The sequence below is a fragment of the Melospiza melodia genome, unplaced genomic scaffold, assembly GCF_035770615.1.
Source record: "Melospiza melodia melodia isolate bMelMel2 unplaced genomic scaffold, bMelMel2.pri scaffold_37, whole genome shotgun sequence".
Taxonomy (NCBI): domain Eukaryota; kingdom Metazoa; phylum Chordata; class Aves; order Passeriformes; family Passerellidae; genus Melospiza; species Melospiza melodia.
In genome coordinates this window covers 3,172,776-3,193,823 of record NW_026948690.1, presented here as the reverse complement: position 1 = coordinate 3,193,823, position 21,048 = coordinate 3,172,776, and the positions used below count along the sequence as shown (strand labels likewise).

Below are 21,048 nucleotides of genomic sequence, written 5' to 3'. Positions count from 1 at the left end.
CCACCAAGCTCTGGGACGCTGCATTCCAGCGCCAGAGGGACTTAGAAGAGACCGAGTGAGCAAACTACAACCCACAAAAAGGACTTCCTGAATTTGCCATCTCTTCAGCACTGTCAGAGGTTTGATTTAATATTATTCATTTTTCATGTTTGTGAATACTTTACTCGTTAAAAAAACTGGGGTTTTTTTCACTTTTCTCAAGGGAAGTCTTTTCCTGAACTAGTAGGGGGAGGGGCCATTTGAACTTGCTTTCTAGACGGACCCCTTCTGGAGATTTCCTCCCAAAATTTGCCCTAAGCCAGCACAAACAGTCACAATGAAAATTTCACCAGTGGCATAATTTCCCGGAGGCAAATCTTGTGACAGAAGCTTGACCTTGTTCTCCATGAGAGATTCTTGGGAAGAGCAGACAGGAGAAGATTCCTGGAAAACTGAAACAGCTTTCCAGAAGTGAAATGAAAATAAAAGAAACAATCCAAGATTTTTCCTCTATTTATTTCTATGTTCCCCTTTTCTATGTTGCATCCCAGTAATTCCAGATGCACAGCACCTCTAAGATCGGTGACTTAGTGATTTTTAGGCACTAAAATACCATGAGCCACACAGAATTTTCCTTCCCCTGTTTTTACAGGAAAGCAACACTGGAGATGCAAGTGCAGTGCTGGGCTCAGGTAGGAATCCTACCCCAAGGGAAGGTGGCCCGACAGTATTTGACGCTCAGCAAGGACAATGCACAGCAGCAAGCAAGGGCATCGCTGTGCCAGAGTGCAGGAGTCAGGGCTCTGCATCTGGGCTCAGCGCTGCAAAGTTCCCGTGTTTGGGCAGACGGAGGGGCTGTCCCCGGGGCGCGCGGGGCTCGAACGTGGGGCTCGTGGGGCGAGCGGGGAACGGACACGGGGACGAACGGCCCCGGTGCTTCAGTTGCAGCGGCGGCAGCGGCGGCAGCAGTAGCGGCGGCAGCAGCAGCGGCGGCAGAAAAGAGATATTTTGAATACTCTCTTTCTTTCTCTTCTCTCTTTTCTTTCTCTCTCTCTCCCTTTCCCACTGTCGGGCACCCTTCTCCCGCGGTCCCTTGCCCGGCGTCCCTCTCCTCTCCCCGCCTCCCTCTCCCCTGCCGGGCCGGGCCATGCCCCCGGCCCGCCCCCGGCCCCAGGCGGGGCTGCCCCGTGCCCGGCCCCGGCCGCCCCGCCGCGGTCTCGCCTCCGCCCGGCTCTGGCCGTGCTGGCGGTGGCGCTGCTGGGCGGGCATCAGTGCCTGGGGCGGGGGCGGCACCGCCGCCCTTCGGCTCCGCCTGGCCCGAGCCTGGCTCCCGACCCGACGCAGGCTCCAGTCCCGTCTCCGGCCCCGGCCCCGGTCCCGTCTCCGGCCCCGGCCCCGTCCCCGGCCCCGGCCCCGGCCCCGGCCCCGGCCCCGGCCCCGGCCCCGGCCCCGGCCTCGGCCCCGGTCCCGGCCGCGGCTCCTCCCGGGGCCCGCGGAGGACACAGGCGGCGCGGCCGCTCCCGCCGCCTCCGCTGCGGCTTCCCCGGCCCGAGCTCCGCCGCTCGGCAGCGCGGCCGCCGGCCCCGAGCCTCCCGTGCCGCGTTCCCGGGAGCAAACGCCTGGGCATGGCCGGCCCGGGGCGGGTGAGGGGCACTCGGGGGTCGTTGCTGGCCCCGGGCCGAGCGCTGACAGCCGCGTCCCGCCCGCAGGGACGGCGCAGGAGGCCCTGCAGGAGCGGTACCGGCTGGGATCGCTGCTGGGGCGCGGCGGCTTCGGCAGAGTCTTCGCAGCCACGCGGCTCTCGGACGGCGCCCCGGTGAGCGGCGGGGCCGGCGGCGGGCGCAGGAGGAGGGGATGGAGGAGGAGGGGATGGAGGAGGAGGAGGGCGGAGGATGCGGCTCGCAGTGCGGGCGGCGAGCTCACCCCGCTGCTGCCCTTGGCTTGCAGGTGGCCATCAAAAGGGTGCCACGGAACCGCGTCCGGCACTGGGGCGAGCTGGTGAGTGAGCGGGGCCAGCAGCCGGGGCTGCCGGCCAGGGATGAGCCGGGGCCCGGCACGGTGGGAGCCGCCAGGACGCCCCGAGGGAGAGCGGGCGTGGGGCCAGCGCAGGGCTCAGAGCATCCCGGGCTGGCTGAGGGCTTCCCCAGGCCTGGCACGGCATCGGCCCCACTGACGGCATCGTGCTCCTCCCGCAGCCCGACGGCACCAGCGCACCCCTGTAGATAGTGCTGCTGGCCAAGGTGTCCACTGGCTTCCCCGGTGTGGTCCAGCTGCTGGAGTGGCTCGAGCTCCCCAACTGCATCGTGATGGTGCTGGAGCGGCCAGAGCAGTGTCAGGACCTGCAGCGTTTCATTCGGGCACGGCAGTTCCTGCCCGAGGAGGTGGCGCGGGAGCTGTTCCGCCAGGTGCTGGAGGCCGTGCGGCACTGCACCAGCTGCGGGGTCCTGCACCGGGACATCAAACCAGAGAACATCCTGGTTGACCTGGACACCGGGCAGGCCAAACTCATCGACTTTGGCTGTGGCGCCTACCTGCAGGACACAGTCTACACTCACTTTGCAGGTGAGCCTACCCAGGGCTGTGCTCCTGCTGCTGACATCTCATGGCCCAACATCTCCCAGCCCAAGCTGGCTGTGGCAGCGGGGATTCTCCCTTTTGCTGCCAGTCAGGGCACTGAATCTTCAGCTGAGTTGCTTTAGAGCGGGGCTGGGTGGGCAGCCATCTTCCAGCCCTGCTGGCAGCCTCTGCCTGCCACTCTGCCCAGGACTGGGGCTGTGCTGGGGCAGCCAGCCCGACCAAAACCCCCGTGGGTGGGGTAGCAGAGAGGGAGGGTGGAACCTGTGCCCCAGCCACTTTGTTGTGCAGATGAGAGGAAGGGCTTGGGATGCTCCACTCACCCTGTTTCCCTTGGCTTCATAATATTTTTGGGGAAATGCAGGCAGGGAGGATAAGGGCATGTTTTTTCCCCAGCATGGATTTTTCCTTTGCATGTCATGGTGGGGCCTAGCTAGGGCTGCCCTCTTCCAGCACCAGAGGCTTCTTTTCCAACCCTAACTTTGTGCACAAGTCCCAGGTGCTGGCGAGAGGGCAGTGGTCACCCTGTGTGCCCCTGATGCAGCCCCCGCACACCCAGGGATGCTGGGGCCAGGCTCTGGGAGCAGCAGCATCCCCCTGATGAATTCCATCTGTATTCCATAGGAACACTGTCCTACAGCCCCCCAGAATGGAACGACTTTGGGTGGTACCATGGCGAGGCAGCAACGGTCTGGTCCCTGGGCATCCTGCTGCACCAGATGGTCTGCGGGGAGCACCCTTTCAGGAGGGGCCAGAACCTCAGCTGGGGCCAGCTCCCGCTGCCACAACGGCTCTCTCAAGGTGGATCCTCTTCTCTGGGCACGGGGGGAATCCCAGTGCTGGGAGCCAGCAGCGGGGTCGTGGGCATCCCACTCTGGCAGCTGCTGAGGGGGTGGCACATGTCCTGCTCTCCTCCAAAACAGGGAATTGATGGGAAAGTTTAGGCCCAGCTCTGAGCACATCCAGCACGGCCTGGGCATGGGAATAGTGGGCTAAATCAGACAGGAGCCTTCTCTGGCTGACCGTCACTTTCTGCTTTCTCTCCCCAGAGTGCAAAGACCTGATCAGGTGGTGTTTATCTGTGAACTCCTTGGACAGACCCGCACTGGAAGACCTGTTCTGTGATCCTTGGATGCAGGATATTCCTCTGCCATAGAAGAAGGGAGAGAGCCACAGGCACACTTTGATCCAGAGCCCTGGTAAGTTCCTGCTCCACATATGCCTTGGCAATGAGAAGCAAAGGAACCCAGCCCTTTTTGTGCTGCCAGTGTCACTGCACCGGGGTCATGGGATGGGAACACACAGCCCTTGTGCTGGAGCTGAGCTGCTCTGCCCAGCACTGGTGGCTGCCATCCCAGCTGATTTTGCTTGTCCCGGTTCCCTGACAGCTGGGGCCCTGGGCAGAGCCCTGAGAGCCTGGTCTGCACCCAGGGAAGGAGAAGGAGCCCCTGGAGAAGCTGTACCAGGTGGGGATGCTGCTGCTGCTGCTGCTGCTGCTGCTGCTGGAGACAGCGAGGGTGACATCAGGGATGACAAGCTCTTCCTCAGCCTGGCCAGGGGAGGCTGAAGGTGATGCACTTTGATTCTGGCACCTTCTTCAAAGCCAAACTCCACAGGGAATTTGCAGATGAGTCCCCACCCAGGGAAATTCTGCCAGATTTGGGCATTGCCCAGCCTGGCTGGGAGCCAAAGGCTCCCCCTTTTCTGGGGCAGATGCAGTGGCTGCCCAGCTGCTTTTGGCAGGGCTGGGAGGATGGGCTGGGGTGGGTACGAAATGGGAGTGGGCTCCTGGCCCTGCCAACAGCCCCCAGCACCCACCGTGCCCCGGGCTGGGGCTGGGGCAGCTAGCCCGACACAAACAAAGCCCCATGGTGGGAGCAGAGGTGGGGCTCCAGAACCTGTGCACAGCTGCTTTGCTGTGCAGGCAAGGAAGGGCTTGGGCTGCTCCACTGCCCTTGTTTGCTTTGGGGTCACTGTGATTTTGGGGGGCAGTGCAGGGGGAAGAGAGAAAGCGTGGGTTTCTCACAGCCATGGCTGGGTTTTTCCCTACCATGTAGGGGTTGGGCCTTCCTCAAGGCCCTGACAGAGATAAGACTTTATAGCATTTTTCTTGTTTTCCCTTTTTGTCTCTAATCTCTTTTCAATAATGTGTTGTTTGTTTTTCCAGAGGAAGCATTCATGGTGGTCCAGTGTGGATGAGGAAGTGCTTGGGAGCAGCTGTGGCGTGGATGGGCCGTGCCCTTGGAGAAGGCTGAGGCCATGGTTTGGGAGCAGCTTTTCTTCCAGCCGTGGGTGGTGTGAGGTGGGTCCCTGTGTGCTTGGCAGGGTGGGATCAGAGCTTTTGGGAGCTGGCAGCGAGCACAGGAGCATCCTGCTCTGGGCAGCTGCTGAGGGCTGGATGTGCCGTGGCTGGCTGCAGGCTGGGCACATGTGCTGCCCTCCTGCTCTGTGCCAAAGGCAGCAGGGATGGGCAGCTCTGGGCACAGCTCTGGGCACAGCCGGCATGGCCTGGGCACCACAGGCCTTGGCACAAGGGCACAGGAGCCCTCAGCTGACGGGCACTTTCTGCTTTCTCTCCTTGCAGCCGGGCTCTGCGGGTGCTGAGGCTGCTCTGGGCTCTGCCAGGGCTCTGCTGGGCTCAGCCCTGGGCCCAGCTGGGCTGGCTCTGCCCTCACATTGCTCTGACAGCTCTGCATCAGACGAGCCCGTTGTCAGCACAGTGCCTGAGCTTTCTGCTGTAGGTGAGTGAGACTCTGCTGCAGGCCCAGAGATTGCAGCTGGGGACACACATCCAACTGGCAAGGACCCAAACTCTCCACAGTCCCAGCTGAGTGCCTGGATCTGTACAGGGTGTTTTGTCTGTCCCATTCTTCCTTCTTGACTGGCTGGAATTGTGCAATTGCACTTTGTTCCTCCTCTAGCAGTGCCACGAGTGGGCCAAAGCTGGCGAGTGGGCCGTGCTCCTGAGGCAGTGCAGTCTGGAGCTGGTGGATGGAGAATTGCCCATCTGCACTGCCAAACCAGAGCAAAAACCCGTAAGTGGGACTTTGTGACTCTAAGAAACTCTTGGCAGTTTCAAAGGGAATGTGCAGCTCATTAGCAGGGTGAGAAGGAAGGTCATCTTCTAAAGGATTTGGGCTTTGACAGAGTTTCCATTCCCAGTCCTGCTTGGAGCTGGAAGGGCACAAAGCAATTTCCTCTTGCTTCGAGCACAATTTCAAATACCAGTGTTGGGAGCAAAGCCCAAAATCTTTTAAGAGGTTGCTGAGGTCAGTAAGATGGATCCATGCCATCAGCACATTTACAATGTAAAGAACTGAGTTCTCTTTTGAAAAAGATCATTTACCTCTTAATGGAAAGAATGTATATTTTCATTTATGTTTTGGTTTTTTCACTAACATTGTGTTATGTTTTTTCACTAACACTTGGATTTTATTCTTATCTTTTACAATTTACCTATTTTCTTCCTTTTTCCTTTTTTTTCCCTCTAAATAGAAAACATGTCCTACAGAAGGAATGTTCTTTGCTCCTGGTTCCCGTGTGGAGCAGCTCCCTTCCTGCAGGCTGAGCTGCTCAGGCAGAGCCCGGCAGCTCCTGGCCCTGCAGGGCTGAGGCTTTTCCCCGTTGCTGGGCACAGACTGATGGAGCAGCACTGCTGAACACGGGCACACAGAGGGACCAGCAGCAGCTGCCTTTGGCCACCTGAGGCTCCAAGGCCCAAACTCTGAGCAGCCAGGGCTGGAAGAGACTGGCAGGATCGGATCCCTGACTCTGGGCCAGGGCTGCACAAATGACCCCAAAGCAGCAGCAGCAGCAGCAGATGGAGCTGACTTTGGGCACAGCCCCTGCCCCTGTTCCCTCCCGTGTGCAGCGGTGTCACAGCAGCCTGAGGCACCTGGGAGCCCCCAGTGCCAGCAGGGACTGGAGATGGCAGCCCTGGGCTCCTGGAGGCTGTGCAAGGAACGGAGCTGGGCACTCCCTGTCCATGGGGAGCTTCCAGATGGAAAAGGCTGCTGTGCCCAGGCAGCTGCAAGGGCACAGAAAGGAGGCTCTGGAGCACTGGATCTGTGCCAGTGCCACAGTCCTGGGCAGCAGCCAGCGAGCCCTGGGGGAACAGAGGGCACAGCACGAGGGACAGAACCAGGCAAGGGCAGATACTGGAGAGAGCCAGGCCTGGGAGCAGGAGCAGCTGCTCCATTACACTCTTGGAGAAAGCTCTTGGCTGGTTCAAAGCGCTGAAAGGTGTGAAGGGCAGAGAGGAGGCCACAGCAAACAATGCTCCTGTTTGCACAGCCTCCCCTCTCCGTGTCCCAGAAGGAATTGCATGGACTGTGTTCTTCCCTCCGAGCCGTCTTGTTCAGCATGAGCAGCTCAGCACCAGGAGCTGAAGGAGCTGAAGCCTCAGGCCAGAGGAGCTGGGCAAGAGGGAACTTTTGGAGCAAAGGAATGCTGCTAAAATAGCCCCAGCTGAATGCAGTGGATATAATCATGGAATCACAGAATCCTTTCTGTTGGAAAAGCCCTCTGAGCTCACCCAGCGCAGCCGGTCACCCAGCAGTGCCAAGCCCAGCACTAAACCACGTCCCTGAAGTGCCAAGGCCTGGACACCAGCCCTGAGTGAGGCCTGGACAGCAGGCCCTGAGCCGAAGGTGGCCTCTGGATGAACCTTCCAAGCAAAGGTTCTCTTTGTATCTGCTCCCTGATGAAAGATGCATGGTCATTAGCAGTGTGATAGATGTAGCCACTCATTAGTGAAACATGTATTGACCTTTGTGTATTTAGAAGCCAGACAAGGCCATGAAATCTGACATCTGGCCTTGTTTGGGGCTGAAGGATCAAAGTCAGCTCCCTTGGTTCCTCCTTGAGCCCTGGCCAGGCTTTGGGAGGGACCCAAGAGGAGGGTGAAAGCAGATGTTGCCACACTAGCAGTGCTGTCAGTTTGTTCATTCAGCACTGTCAGAGCTGGGCTCTCTCCCAGCGGGGTTGGAGCCTCACCTGGGGCTGGAGGCACCTGCAGGAATTCCCAGTGCCCAGGAGTGGCTCTGCAGCCCTTGGCTGTGACAGCTTCCCCAGCTGCTGTGTGGGTCTGGGGGATGGTAAAGGCTGAGGGTAAATGCTGCAGGATCTTTCTTAATCACTGCAGGCAATCTGTGGTGGGGATGGTTGGGTGCATTGCTGAGCTGCTCCTTTTGTGATTCTTTGCTGCTCTGAACTGCAGGAAATGACACTGATTCCTTCAGTTGGAGTCTGTGTCTCTGGTGCTGACTTTGGCCACTGGTAAAACAAAACTGGCCCAGTCTGGCCAGATCCCAAACCAAATGTCACTTGTTCAGTGTCAGTGTGAGGAATCAGTGCCATCAGAAATTCCCAGCTGGGAAGCCCTTCCCTGGAGTTCCCTGGCTCTGGAGTGGGCTGAGGTTGGATCCCTGTGTGAGCAGTGGGGCAGTCGGGTAAAAGAAGCTGCACCCCTGGATGGCTTCAAATGCATCCAAAAATTGCAAATGGAAACGGAAAAGACCTTGTGAGTTTGGGCAGACAAAGATGAATTTGTTGAGAGTACATTGGGAACAGCACCTTCAGAAGAAACAATTATGGTTGGAATGCTTCCACATGGGGCAAGAGAACAACGTTTTAATCCTGAGCTCAAATGCATTTGTGCAACTGAAATATCTATATACATAACAATTATATATGTATTTATAGTATAATAAGACCTCAATATATCTATTTATATATATTTATTTATGTCTGTATCTATCTATATTTCTATATCACTATCTGTGTATAAAATTATATAATAATGTGAAATAGTGCTAACAATACTAATTTTGTAGCTTTGCCTGCTCAGGGATGTAACACTAAATACCCTACAGAACAGGATTGGCCAGGACCCTCATGTCAGTGGTCAACTTTGTGAGATTGTATACAATGAAAAAGGGAGAAAGGGAGGAAATTGGGTATTTTTGCAGGGTTTGCTGATACTGTGATGCAGAGTGCTTTGTCTGTTCCTGTGAAAAATACAGTGATCTTGCCTGCAGGGTTTTTCACGTACAAGATTATGCACAAGCTGCAGGATTGGTTGCACGGGTGAAAGGGTTGTTAAAAGAGCAGCTGGCAAAATGAGGAGATGGGAACCTTTGTCCATGGAGAACCCATCTCCCAGATGTGCTCCATGCCCTTCACAATGGCCCACTGGGGAAATGGAACTCCCTGGCTGTGCACGGCTGCCCCCAATTTGCAAATCCAACCATGGGCAGTGAGACTTGGGCTGCCTGGGAAATTGTTCTGGCTGTGATGACCCCTGGCAGGGCCAGCCCAGAGGCTGCAGGGCTGGGCCTTCATGCATTGGAATTAATGTGGAGAAATTCAAGGCAAATGAGAGCTATCAGTACTGAAACAGGAGTTCAGATTCCTCCAGGACACTTTGCTTTGGTAACTGCTCCCTTGGAGCTTGGCCTTGCAAAGTGTTCCTGTCATGGCAGGAGGAAATGATGCAGAATATCAAGGAGAAATTACAGTAATTCTGTAAACAATAACAAACAAGATTGGATTGTTCAACCCCATGACAGGGTAGCACAATTATTGATTTTGCAATTTTAAGAACGATTGTGAAAACAGGAGATCCACCTCCAGTCACCACCGTTTGTGGAGATAAAGGGTTTGGATCCAGCAGCCCTAATAATGGAGCCAGAGTGTGGGTCCGGAGGCCAAAAGGCCCTCCTGAGGCAGCTGAAGGAGCAGCTCCTAGGAGAGACAACTCAGAGTCCTGAACCCTGGGCAGGAACAATGGGAATGTGTCCCTGCAGCCAAGGATTCTGTGTGAGAACAAGGAGATTTGACAGGAGATTGTTTTACACATCCTGCCAGACCAAATCTCCCTGTTTGCCCCAAAGGCCCCTGTGGAAAATGCTCTGATCCACGGGGCTCCATGTGAAGGCTGCTGTGACACTGAGGGACTTGCACAGGAATTCCATCCAGGAGCCTGGGTGCCCCTCAGGGACTGGGACCCAGCCCCTTCCAGCCAGAGGGGAAAGGGCCCCCCAAGCCTTGTTAGCCACAGACAGCATGGTAAAGCTGAACAGCAAAGGGCCTGGGGGCATGATTCTGGAATTAAAAAGGTGCCAGCTCCATGCACAACAGAATTCTTGTTCCTAATTGGAATGAGATTGAAAAAAAAAGAATGAAGAACAGTGTCATTAAAGTACTACTGATGTCTATAAGGTGTACCTTGATAGTCAGCCAGAATCTTTGTCTGCCACAAACACCTCTAGTGTTTGACCAAGGGAATGGTCATCAAAATGTAATGATGGGTTATGATGGATTGCTGAGCTTCTTTTGTAATTCTTTGCTAATGATGATGTGCTTTGCTGAGCTTATCCTTTTGTAAATCTCTGCAGCTGTGCATGATATAAATGACACAATTCCTTAAGCTGATGTCTGTGTCTTTGGTCGTGACCCTGCCCACTGGTGAAACAGGGCCCCTTCTTGCCTAAGTGTTCCCTGGGAAGGCAAAAGCCCTCTCTCCAAAATTCCCCCCTTCCTCCTTGTTCCCCCCTTCACACCCTGAGCATGATGTGCTCTGGTCTGCGCTATGCCCAGGGTCAGTTGGCGTCCCCTGTTCTGGCTGTGTCCCCTGCCCAGCTCCCCCGCAGCCCCAGCCCTCCCCAGCGTGGCTGATGAGGGGCAGGACAGGCCTTGGCTGCGCTGCAGCTCAGCAAGAACAAAACCATCTCTGCGTGCCCAGCCCTGTGCTCAGCACCCGGCCCAGCAGTGTCTCAGTGCCAGGGGCTGTGCCCTCAGTCCCTGCCAGGGGTTTCCATGGCAACTGCCAGGACAGGTGACCCAGGTGTCCCCCCAGTGCCGGTTGCCATGGAAACAGTGCCCAGCCCTGCCCCTTTCTGTCTGGCTGACCTGGCCTTTGGCCCTGGCAGTGCCGGTGGCTGCTGGTTCCTGGTGCCTGAGCGGCCAGCGCGGCACAGGGCAGGTGGCCATGGCACAGCCCCCAGCAAGGGATCCCCTCTGGCTCTGGGCACTGACACCAGCCCTGAGCAAGGGCCCAGGGCAGCTTTCCATGGCCACCAACCATCACAACAGGGCCGGGCATTGGTTGCCATGGCACCAAACCAAGGACCGGGTCCCAGTGGCCGTTGCCATGGCACCTGGTGGCACCAATTCCAGGTACAATTGTCACTGGAATTGTACCTGAAACAGCCCTGGCACCACTTTGTCCCAGGGTTGCCATGGCCGCTGAGGACAGCAACAGCTCGGCAGGCAATTGGCCATGGAACCTGGCTTCAGAAATGGCTCCTTGGGCTGGTTTCCAGGGAAACCTGAACTGATAGGGGTTGCCATGGGACCCAAACCCAGCAGTGGGGTCATTGCAGTGTCCATGGCAACAGTCCCTTGCAATGGCACCACTGTGTGTTGGGATGATGATCCACCCTCACAGCTGGCCCAGGGCAGGCCTGGAGTGCTCTGGGTGGCACCTCGGGCTTGGCCCACACTTGAGGAGGATGTCTGTTTGCAATGGGGAAACTCAGGAGTTTTAGATTGCTTCAAAAATCAAAGAAGGCAAATCCCTCTTTGGCTGTGTGCAGCCACTTCTCCAAGCAAAGCAGGTTCCAGGTGAGTGAGGAGAGACACAATGGGCTTGGGGAAAGTGGAGCAAGGTTGTCCACACTGGCTCAGAGCTCAAGGCACTGCTTCTCTGAGCAGGCCAGACCTCCTTAGGAGAGTCCCTGGATCAATATCAATCACTGAATGCTGCAATCACCTCTTGTGTAATAGGAACAGCAATAAAAGATACCCTTTAAAATAGGACTACATATTTCCTGGAAGCTCTTTGAACTATTAGTCCATAACTGTCAAAGGAAAACCTCCTAATGAACTACACTGGAGCAGAGGGAAATCAAGGCAGAGCTAGGGTTTGTCAGGACGTGCTTGATCCTCATGAGCCTCACTGTGCATTTGGAGTGAGCCCTGGAACCTCAGGGCCTGGGAGGAGATTGCACAAACCTTGCCAGGAGTCAAAGGCAGAGGAAACACCCAAAGTGTCTCCAGGCATTCATGGCTCCCACTGAGGTCCCTCTCCAACACAGGCTCCTCATGGACTCCTTGCAGGAGAGAATTGGTGGCCAGGATGGCACAAAAACCTCTCAGACAGTGTGGAAAGGAAAATCCAAAGCACCTTCAACATCTTGAGTCTCAAAGCATTAATGAGCCCCACTGAGTGTCAGTACAAAGCTCTCAAGGGACTAATTAACGCAGATATTTGGGGCCATGATTGCACAAACCTCTCCCAGAGTCTGTATCCAAAGGGAAACGTCAAGTACCTTAAAAGAACTGAAGTAACTTGAAGCATTAATGAGCCCCACTGAGTGGTGTTACTGAGAAAGCCTCTGCAGGGAATAATTACAGCACATAATTGGAGGCCATGGCTGCACAAAGCTCTCAGAGTTTCCAAGGCAAAAGCAAAACCCAAAGCCCTTTCAAAAACCGGCAGGCCCTGCAGGGAGCATTAAGGAGCCCCCAGAGCCATTGCTGAGCAAGGCTCTCCAGGGACTCCTTCCAGCAGATCCTTGAGGCCACTGGGATGTGGGCTAGGGGGGGATGCTGAGGGCAGGACAAGGGGCTGTCAGTGCCCAGCCTGGCTGGGGCTGTGCCAGGAGGCCCCAGGGCCTCAGGACAAGGTGTCTCCTCACAGCCCTTGGTGGCACAGACCCTGCTGCTGTGCTCCAGGGCACCAAGAACTGGCTTCTCTTTGTCCCCACCCATCAGCACTGCCTGCAGATCTCTGCTCTGCCTGGGGCCTGGGGACACTTTCTCTGTCGTTTCCCTGTACACGACAGTACAAGAAACTTCAGTGTTTCAATAGAACTGAGTTCTTGAAGGTTCTTGAGGGTTCTGTGACATCACAGAGCTGGCTGTGACATCACAGAGCTGGCTGGGAGGCCATAGAGCAGTGTCTGCCATCATAGAGGGTGGCTCTGAGGCATCAGAGAATGGGTTGTGACATCACCTGGTGGCTGTGTAACGTCATAGAGGAGGCTGTGACATCACAGAACAGATTGTGACATCACAGGGTGACTTTGTGACATCAGTCTTCTGCGATGTCACAGCACAGCTGTAATCACAGGGTGACATAGAGTTGGCTCTGTGATGTCACAGGGTCAGTGTGATATCACAGGGTCAGCGTGACATCACAGGGGCTGTGTGACATCATGGGGGCAGTGTGACATCACAGGGGTTGTATGACATTACAGGGGCTGTGTGAGGTCACTGGGGAGGTCACTCTGCTGTGGCCCCCCTCACAGTTCCCCCAGAGCAGTCCAACCCTGCTCGTGCACAGCGGGGTCCCCTCTCCCCCCGGGTCCCCCTGCCCCCGGCCCCGCAGCCTCCCCCAGAGGATGTTCCACGAGATCGATCCCAGAGCCTGAATCGGGGCCGGGGGGCCGGGCCCTGGGGGTAGCACAGGGACCCCCCGGCAGCGTCCCCGTGTCCCCCAGGGCCAGAGCCTGGGCCAGGGCTCCTTCACCCTGGTACCAACGAGGCCTTGAGAGCGCTGAAAAAATCCCCAGCAAGGGAGCAGCAAAAACCAGATTTAATATTAACCAACAGCAGCACAAAGTTCCTCCGCAAGAGTCACTCTGCTCCTGACTGGGCACTTCAGGCACACCAAGGAAACAAAGCAAAAACAAAACCAAACAGAATCTAGGCAATCAAACCAGAAATTAACCTAGAAGTGTCCCTGTGTGTGTGTGTGTGACACAAGGACAGCAAGGGCAAGGATAAAAGGAACACAGCCTGAAAGCTTAACAGACCTCAAACTTAACAGGACTTTACTAATACATTAACCTTAACTGATACTTTCAACCTCACAGTTTAGCAAAAGAGCAGAGTATAACAGCATGTAACCTAACTTAAACCTATGACTTCGCAACTTAACAGAGGAATAACACTTAACAATATTGAACTTAACATATAATTTATACTAAAGGTAACCGCTTAGCAAAAGAAAACTTCTCAGCATCATTTAACTTCATTTAGGCCTTGTGATTTCACCTTCCCTACAGGCCTGACTGGCTCAGCTATCCAAGGCACTCAACCCCTCACAGAGCAGCATTTCTGCCACATTTCCCCAGCACAGGCACTCCTGTGTACACACAGACACAAAGAGTCAGTGCAAGGCACCTGTCAGAAATTCCCCTGAGGGCAGGGAATGCTCACTGTGGATCTTTGGTATCTCCCCAGCGGGCAAAGAGTTGAGCCTGGAGGAGTGGAGGGACCGGCCCAGGCTCTGTTGTTGTTGGGGATCCCCGAGTGCAGCAAACGGGAGAGTTCCCGGCTGGGAGAGGCCCCACTCAGAGGGAGTCGCTGGCCCAGGAGAGCTCCAAGGGCTCCTTTTGGAGTGCAGTTTGCAGGGCCCCAAGGAGGGGCCTTCAGTCCCAGCAATGGCTCATCCTGGCCGCACTTGGCACCACCAGCTTTCTTTGGCAGGATGAGAACAGGGTGTGTGTTGCCACTGAGGGAACAAACACAGTTCCCAGGGCTACTCCTACAGAAAGCAGGAGCTGGTTGGGCAGCAGCAGTGCCTGGAGCAGACAGTGTTTGTGATGAGCTGCAGAGGAGCTGAGCCCAGGGGCTGTTGGCCAAGGCCGAGGCCCAAGGAGCATTTCTCAGCTGGCAGGGCGGCCTGAGAAGGGGAGGGGGGAATGCAGCAGCACAGGGCCCATGGAACCAAGGGACCATTGTGACACTGTGGGGCCTTGTGAGACCAAGGGACCATTGTGACACGGTGGGGCCCTGTGAGACCAAGGGACCCCTGTGACACTGTGGGGCCCTGTGAGACCAAGGGACCATTGTGACACTGTAGGGCCCTGTGAGACAAAGGGACCATTGTGACACTGTGGGGCCTCATGGAATCATGGAGACCACTGTGACATTGCTGGGCCTCATGGAACCAAGGGAATTGTAGTGATACTGTGTGGTCCATGAATGTAGGGATCATTGTGACACTTGCAGGCCCCATCAAACCAAGGGTCCACCGTGACTCTGTGGAGCCTCATGGAACCAGTGAGACCATTGTGACCCTGGGGTTCCTTACAGAACCAAGAGGACCATTGTGATACTGTGGGGCCTTGTGAAACCAAGAGGCCTTTGTGACACTGCAGGGCTGCATGGAACCAACCATTGTGACATTGTGGGGCCTCGTGTCATAATTGGTCCCTTGTGACACTGTTGACCCAAAGGAGAACCTTGTGACACTAGAAACTCCCAGGGTCCAAAGGGCCATTGTGACATTTCAGGGCTCATGGAACAGAGGAGTCATGTGATATTGTGGGGCCTGGAGAGCTACGGAGACCATTGTGACACTGCAAAGCCTCATGGATTTGTTGGGAATATTGTGACACCACTGGGCCTTATGAAACCTAGGGACCACTGTGACAATGCTGGACTTCATTGAACCAAGGGTCTATTGTGACACTCCTGGTCTTCTTGTAAACAACAGGCGATTGTGCCTGACTGGTCCAGATGACCTTGGCACATTGAGAGTCTCCTCATCTGCTATTGAAATACTGGGGCTCTGTGCTTTCCTTCTCATGGAAAAGAAGTGGCCTTCTCCTCCAGACACCCATGGCCAGAATTGGGATTTCACCTCCAAAATTCCATATATCCAGAGATTGTTCCAATAGGAAGATTGTCAGGACAAATCTGGCTGGTAATGGTTTCACAAGGGTCACCTTTCATCTGTCCCCAAAACTCTGGGGAAGGCTCTGTGCTTTCCTTCCTTTGGGAAAGAACTGTCCTTCTAGTCCAGGTGCTCATGTCCAAGATTGGGATTTCACCTCCAACATTCCGTGTTGTGAGAGACTGGAGATTGTTGGCTGAAAACATTTTGTCAGGGGTGGGGGGGAGAAAGGGGCAGGTCCAGCTCTGCCCGGCCCTGGAACCCAAGCCCTGCCCTGCCCTGGAACCCCAATCCCCCCAGAGCCTCTATCCCAGCCCAGGCAGGGCTTTGCCAGCCACATTCCACACTCCATTTCCCAGCTGGAGCCGCTGCTGCCTCTGAGTTGTGCTGCCCCAGCCCCAGGGACGCTCTCCTTGTCTGCCCATTCCCCCACGGTCTCTGGGCAGGGATGGCCTCAGTGGGGGCTGCTGACATCCTCAGCACCTTGGAGGCTGCTGCTGAATTTTCCTGCTTCAGGGGCTTGTTCAGCCTTCACCTCTTCAGTGCAGGAATTCAGTGTCCCAGGGCTCATTAACATTCAGAACACCTTAACAAGCCAAGCCTCTGGGAATAATTTGATTTTAATTTTCAAATCATTTGTGGTTAATTAGATGAATTCCAGGAGTCTATTCAAGGTGAATAAATTCTATTTAAAAAGACAGTGAGAAAAGATTACTTAGGCCAAATTTAGGGTTTTTTTCCCTGTCAATTTATTGATACGTGCTATCTCCAGCTGACACTGAATCCAAGTACCTCCTCATGCAGTTTGATTAGATATGAAAATCAAGACCCTTCATGGCTGACAGTGAATCAGACCCTGTCCCTACCCCCACCCCACCATTTCCCCATCCAAGCCCTGGCACTCAGAGCAGCCTTGTGCAAATCTGAGCTCCCTCCAGCCCAGGCTGCACCTGCAGCTTTCAGCTCCTTGGCTCCAACTCCCACCTGCTTTCCTTGGAGAAGGAGCTGCCCGAGACACAGAGGGCTGTTCATTTCTTGTCAGCCAACAAAGCCAAGGGAAGGCACAGCTCCATCAAATGCAAAAGTCATTCCTCTGATGGATATTAAATCCACTTTCCACAGCAGACAGTCTCAGAGCAGTGGAAAACACCTTCTGTGCCCAGCACAGATCCCAAGGTCCCCCCATACCCTCCCTGCCTAGATTCTGCCCAGATTTTCCCTTTGCACACACAAGTCACAGGCTGAAGTCAGGAGCTCCCTCCATGCCCAGAGGGAGGAAAAAAATGAAAGGGGATGAAGAATTCTCCTGTGCAGAGCCCCTGCAGTGGGAACCACTACTTATCAGGTTTGTGTCCTTTGGGCTCAGGAACTGGTGACATTCAGGGGCACAGAAGGGTTTCTTGCCAAAAAACCACAATTTGAACAGGATACAGTTTAACATTGCAGCAAACAGAGTTCTCCATGATGTCCCAGCAGCATCTGACATGTCCACCATCCCCAAGGGATTTCTGTACAGGAACAGTTTTAGACAAAGACATAAGAAAAGGCAGTTCTGTGATAGATATAAACACAATAAAGATGTTGATTATTGATATATTTATTTGCACTTCAGAATGATTGGGCAACTTCCTGCAGCTCAAAGCATGAAGCCAGTCAGTTGAGAGGCACTTGAATGACCAGAGAGCATCTGGATGAGGAAATCTGGGAGCAATGGGAAGCATAAATATCCAGCTCGTCTAGTGAAGAGATGTCCTTAGACATGGCCATTTCAATAGGAGAGCTTGAAACCCCAAATGGAAAAGAGAGATTTATATAATAGAATGGATACTGGTGACACCAGTAGAAAGCAAGATCAGTATTTCTTCTCCTGCTATCTGTACACCTCCAGGAAAACCCTGTTCGTGGTGGGAAAACTTTGCCATTTCTTAACAGTACTCAAATGACCCAGATGATAAAGTTTTGCCTGTATATGATGAAACTAACAGGTATTAAAACCTGTGCCCCTTTCCAGGCAGACATCAGCTGTGTGCCCGTGAAAAGGCAGGGCCACTTGTACCCTGAGGTACCCAGCTGGGATTGCATCTCTCCAAGAGCACCTGAGGGAGAGCAGAGCACGTTGCAAACTGCAGGTCCCTGACAACCCCACAGGGCTCCTCACCCATCAACATCTGTTCTGTTCCAGTCTGAAACAGGGCTCAGCACGGTGCTGGGATCATCAGAGAGCTGAGGTGTGTGCTGGAATTCAATGTCCTCCCCATCCCACAGCAGCCCTGCATTTCCCTCCTGCAGTCTTGGTCTCCAGCACAGCCATGGAGGCACTTTGGGCTCTGGACTGTTCCTGCAGCCCCCAGGGCAGCTGAGCTCTGCCTTTGGCACAGTCAGGCCTGGCCAGCACAGGCCATGCTCAGCAATTGCTTGTGTGTGCCTGGCCTTGCTGTCAGCCCCGACAGCGGCTGCGTGGCCCCTTTGTGGCCCTGTGCTGGCCCAGCCATGGTGGCCCAACCCCTGTGCGGGCCCAGCCCAGGCCAGGAGCATTGCGGCTGGGAACGGCCCCTGTGCCGTGGTGCCCACAGCAGCCTTGGGGCTCTGTGCCCCATGGCCTCCCTGCTGGGCAGCCTCTGCCAGCTCCTGCAGAGCCCCTGGCACCTGTGAGGCTGCACAGACAGCCCTGCCCCGGGCTCTGCTGGCCTCTGGGCCAGCAGAGAGGCTGGCCAAGGCTGGCCATGGCTGGGAGCAGGACCTGAGCCCCGCAGGAGGATGGAGCTGGACCACAGCCAAACTCAGCCCAGGCCAAAGCTGGGCTCAGCAGCCAAGGCTGCCAATGCATGGGCACAAAGGCTGGTGCTGGCAAATGTCCTGGGCCCCCTCCCTGCTCTGTCCATGCCGCCAAGGGCACAGGGCAGCCTCCTCTCTGGGCCACTTGCCTGTTTGCAATGCCTTGCACAGGTGCTGGCCCTGCCCCACAAGGCCTGGCCTGAGTCCTGCCCCTGCATGCTCAGCCAGGCTGAGATGGACACTGATGGTTTCTGGGCCAGGCTCTCTGAGCCAAGCCCAGCTCCCTGCAAGCTCTGCCAGCTGTCCTGAGCTCTGGGCAGCACCAAGGGCCTCTCCCCAGCCCAGCCCAGCCGGCTCTGGCCCCACAGCTCTGCTCAGGCCAGGCTGCTCTGGCCACTGCCCCACGGCCTCAGCCCCTGGCAAGGGCACAGCAGCAGCTGCAGCTGCCACAGGACTCAGCCCCAGCCATGGGGGAAGGTGCTGGGCCAAGGCCAAAGGAGGCTCCCTGGCTGTCCTGCTCCCCTTGGGCTGAGGTGCTGAGAGCTCTGCAGCCCCTGCTGCCATCCCATCTGCCCAGGGCAGCACAAGAGCCGTGGCCTTGGGGCCCTAAAGACCTGCTCCTGCTCCAGGCCCAGGGCCCATGCCAAAGCTGGGGCAGCCACAAAGCTGTGCCCATTTCTCTTCATTGCTGCTCTGATGGAGATGGATCCTCAGCCACTTGGAGGTTGTTGATGAATTTTACTTTTTCAGAGGCCTCTTCTATCTTGAGCTCTTTATTTCAGGAATTTAGTGAGAAAATCAAAAACATTTGTTCAAAACACCTGAACAAGACAAGCCCTTGAGAAAAAATTAAGTTTTCAAATCTTCTGTGGTTAATTAGACAGACTTTAGAAGTTAATTCAAAGTTAATATATTGTATTGGAAACAATGCAAAGTGAACTGTTTTTTCCTGTTTTCTATTCTTGTATATAGATTGATATCAGCAATGTCCAATTGATATTGACCCAGAGAACCTTCTACTACAGCCTGAATATGTATGAAAATCAATACACTTCATGGGTGACAATCAATCACACTCTGTACCCACCCCCTCCCCACCATTTCCCTCATCCAACCCCTAGCACTCCTATGGATCAGGAATGCTATGGCCAGCAGGAGCAGGGCAGGGATTCTTCCCCTGTGCTCAGCACCTTGAGTGCTGTGTCCAGTTCTGGGCCCCCAATTTAGGAAGGACATGGAGGGGCTGGAGCAGGTCCAGAGAGGGACAACAAGGCTGGTGAGGGGTCTGGAGCACAAGTCCTGTGAGGAGTGGCTGAGGGAGATGGGGTTGTTTATCCTGAAAAAGAGGAGGCTCAGGGGAGACAAGGCAGTGTCAGGGGAAAGGTTGGACTTGATGATCTCCAAGGTTTTTCCAAACTTGCTGATTCTGGGATTCTCTGAAACCACCCTTGGAGCAGTTGCAGGATGAGCCCTGGGCCGCCTCTTGAGAAGCTCCAGCAGCCCAGGTCCCTCAGCTTCTCCTCCCACCCCCAAAGCCCATCCTCTCAGTCCTGCAGAGCTTCTGCAGCTCCTCGTCATTGCCCAGAACAGGGAGCCCCAGAGCCAGACACAGCAGCCCAGATGTGTCCCCCTGGCCTGGGGTGCCTCTGGCAAGGGAGCAGCATGAGGCACTGCAGGAGACTGCAGACAATTCCTGCAGCACTTGTAGGATGATCCTGCTGCGCAAGGGGTGTTCCCATGGTGCCAAGTCAGGAACTGCAATGGGGAGTGGGGCAAGAGAGGAAAGGGCAAACAGGGATGGGATGTTTGCAGGGGAGGGAACAGGGGTGCGCGAGAACAAGAAATTTATATCAGGGAAAGAGTAAAGAAAGCAAAGGTGGCACAAAGGAAATGCTCAGGGCAGTTTGGGGGTGGCTGCTAGGCAGCTCTGGCTCTGAGGAACAGCGTCTGCAGTGGGACAGGAAACTCCCAGCTGATGGGAACAAACTTTCTGGCTGACTGCAGAGGCCAGGACAAAGCTGAGTGGTTTCCCTGGTGTCCCCCAGCCCTTGGCCGCCTCCGAGGCTGATGGCATTTGTGCTCCCTCAGGTTCATGTCCCCACACCAACAGCATGGGGGTGCTCCTGCCTGCTGTGTGCAGTGGAAACAGGGGCTGCTGAGCCAGTGCTGCCATGTCTGTGCCTGCAAGGATGGGGCACCTGTGTGAGCTGGGGGAGCGGCCAGGGCCGCACAGGGGGGATGTTGTTGGCAGCGCCATCAGGACACTCTGGAATGCTACCCTGGGCTGTGCAGTGCGCTGGGGATGGATCAGTCCCTGCTCTTCTGCTCCTTCCCATCTGCCCCAGGGCCCTTGCAGAGCCCCAGCCATGCTGTTTGTCCCCAGCCTGCCCACGGCCAGCCTGGGTCTGCTCACAGGGCTTTTCTGTGCTAAACATTGGCCTGGGCATGTTCTTGAGAGAGCCTGGGCAAGGAGCGTGGAGCACCCAGGCCTTGGCCTGAGGTGTCAGTGCTGCCCCAGCAGTGCCCATGGCCTGTCCCTGCTGCAGCCCCAGCACTGCCACCCCCAGGGCTGTGCCAGGCCCCAAGAGCACTCAGGCCCTGCAGCAACACCAGGGCCACCAGGGCAGTGGGGCAGGGCCACGGCAGCAGCACTGGCAACACCAAGTGCTGCTGCTGCTGCTGGGCACAGCTGCGGGGCCAGCACTGATCTGCCCCCAGCTCTGCACACAGACATTGCTGCTGCAGCTGCAGAGAAGGCAACAAAAGGGCATCTCTGCAGAAAACACTGCTGGGAGATCCTTCAGTTCCTTAAAGTCACCGAGAGCGCAGCCCCACGTTGACACAGTCTGTGGCCACAGGGAATGTGGAGAGAAACAAAATGAGAAATTGCACAATGACATTTCTTTGTAGATAATATGAAAAACCAAAATAAGGGATAAAATACTCCACAACCAAACCAACAAGAAGTATCAAGGATGAGTTTTATTAAAAGTCATTTGCAGAAATTGGCCAGCAGTTTAATGGACCTGAAA

At 55.5% G+C, this 21,048-nt stretch overlaps 1 pseudogene; it reads left to right on the top strand.

Moving 5' to 3' along the window:
- Positions 1-1,723: 1,723 nt before the first annotated feature.
- Positions 1,724-3,664, top strand: LOC134434495 (serine/threonine-protein kinase pim-1-like; annotated as a pseudogene).
- Positions 3,665-21,048: the final 17,384 nt, after the last annotated feature.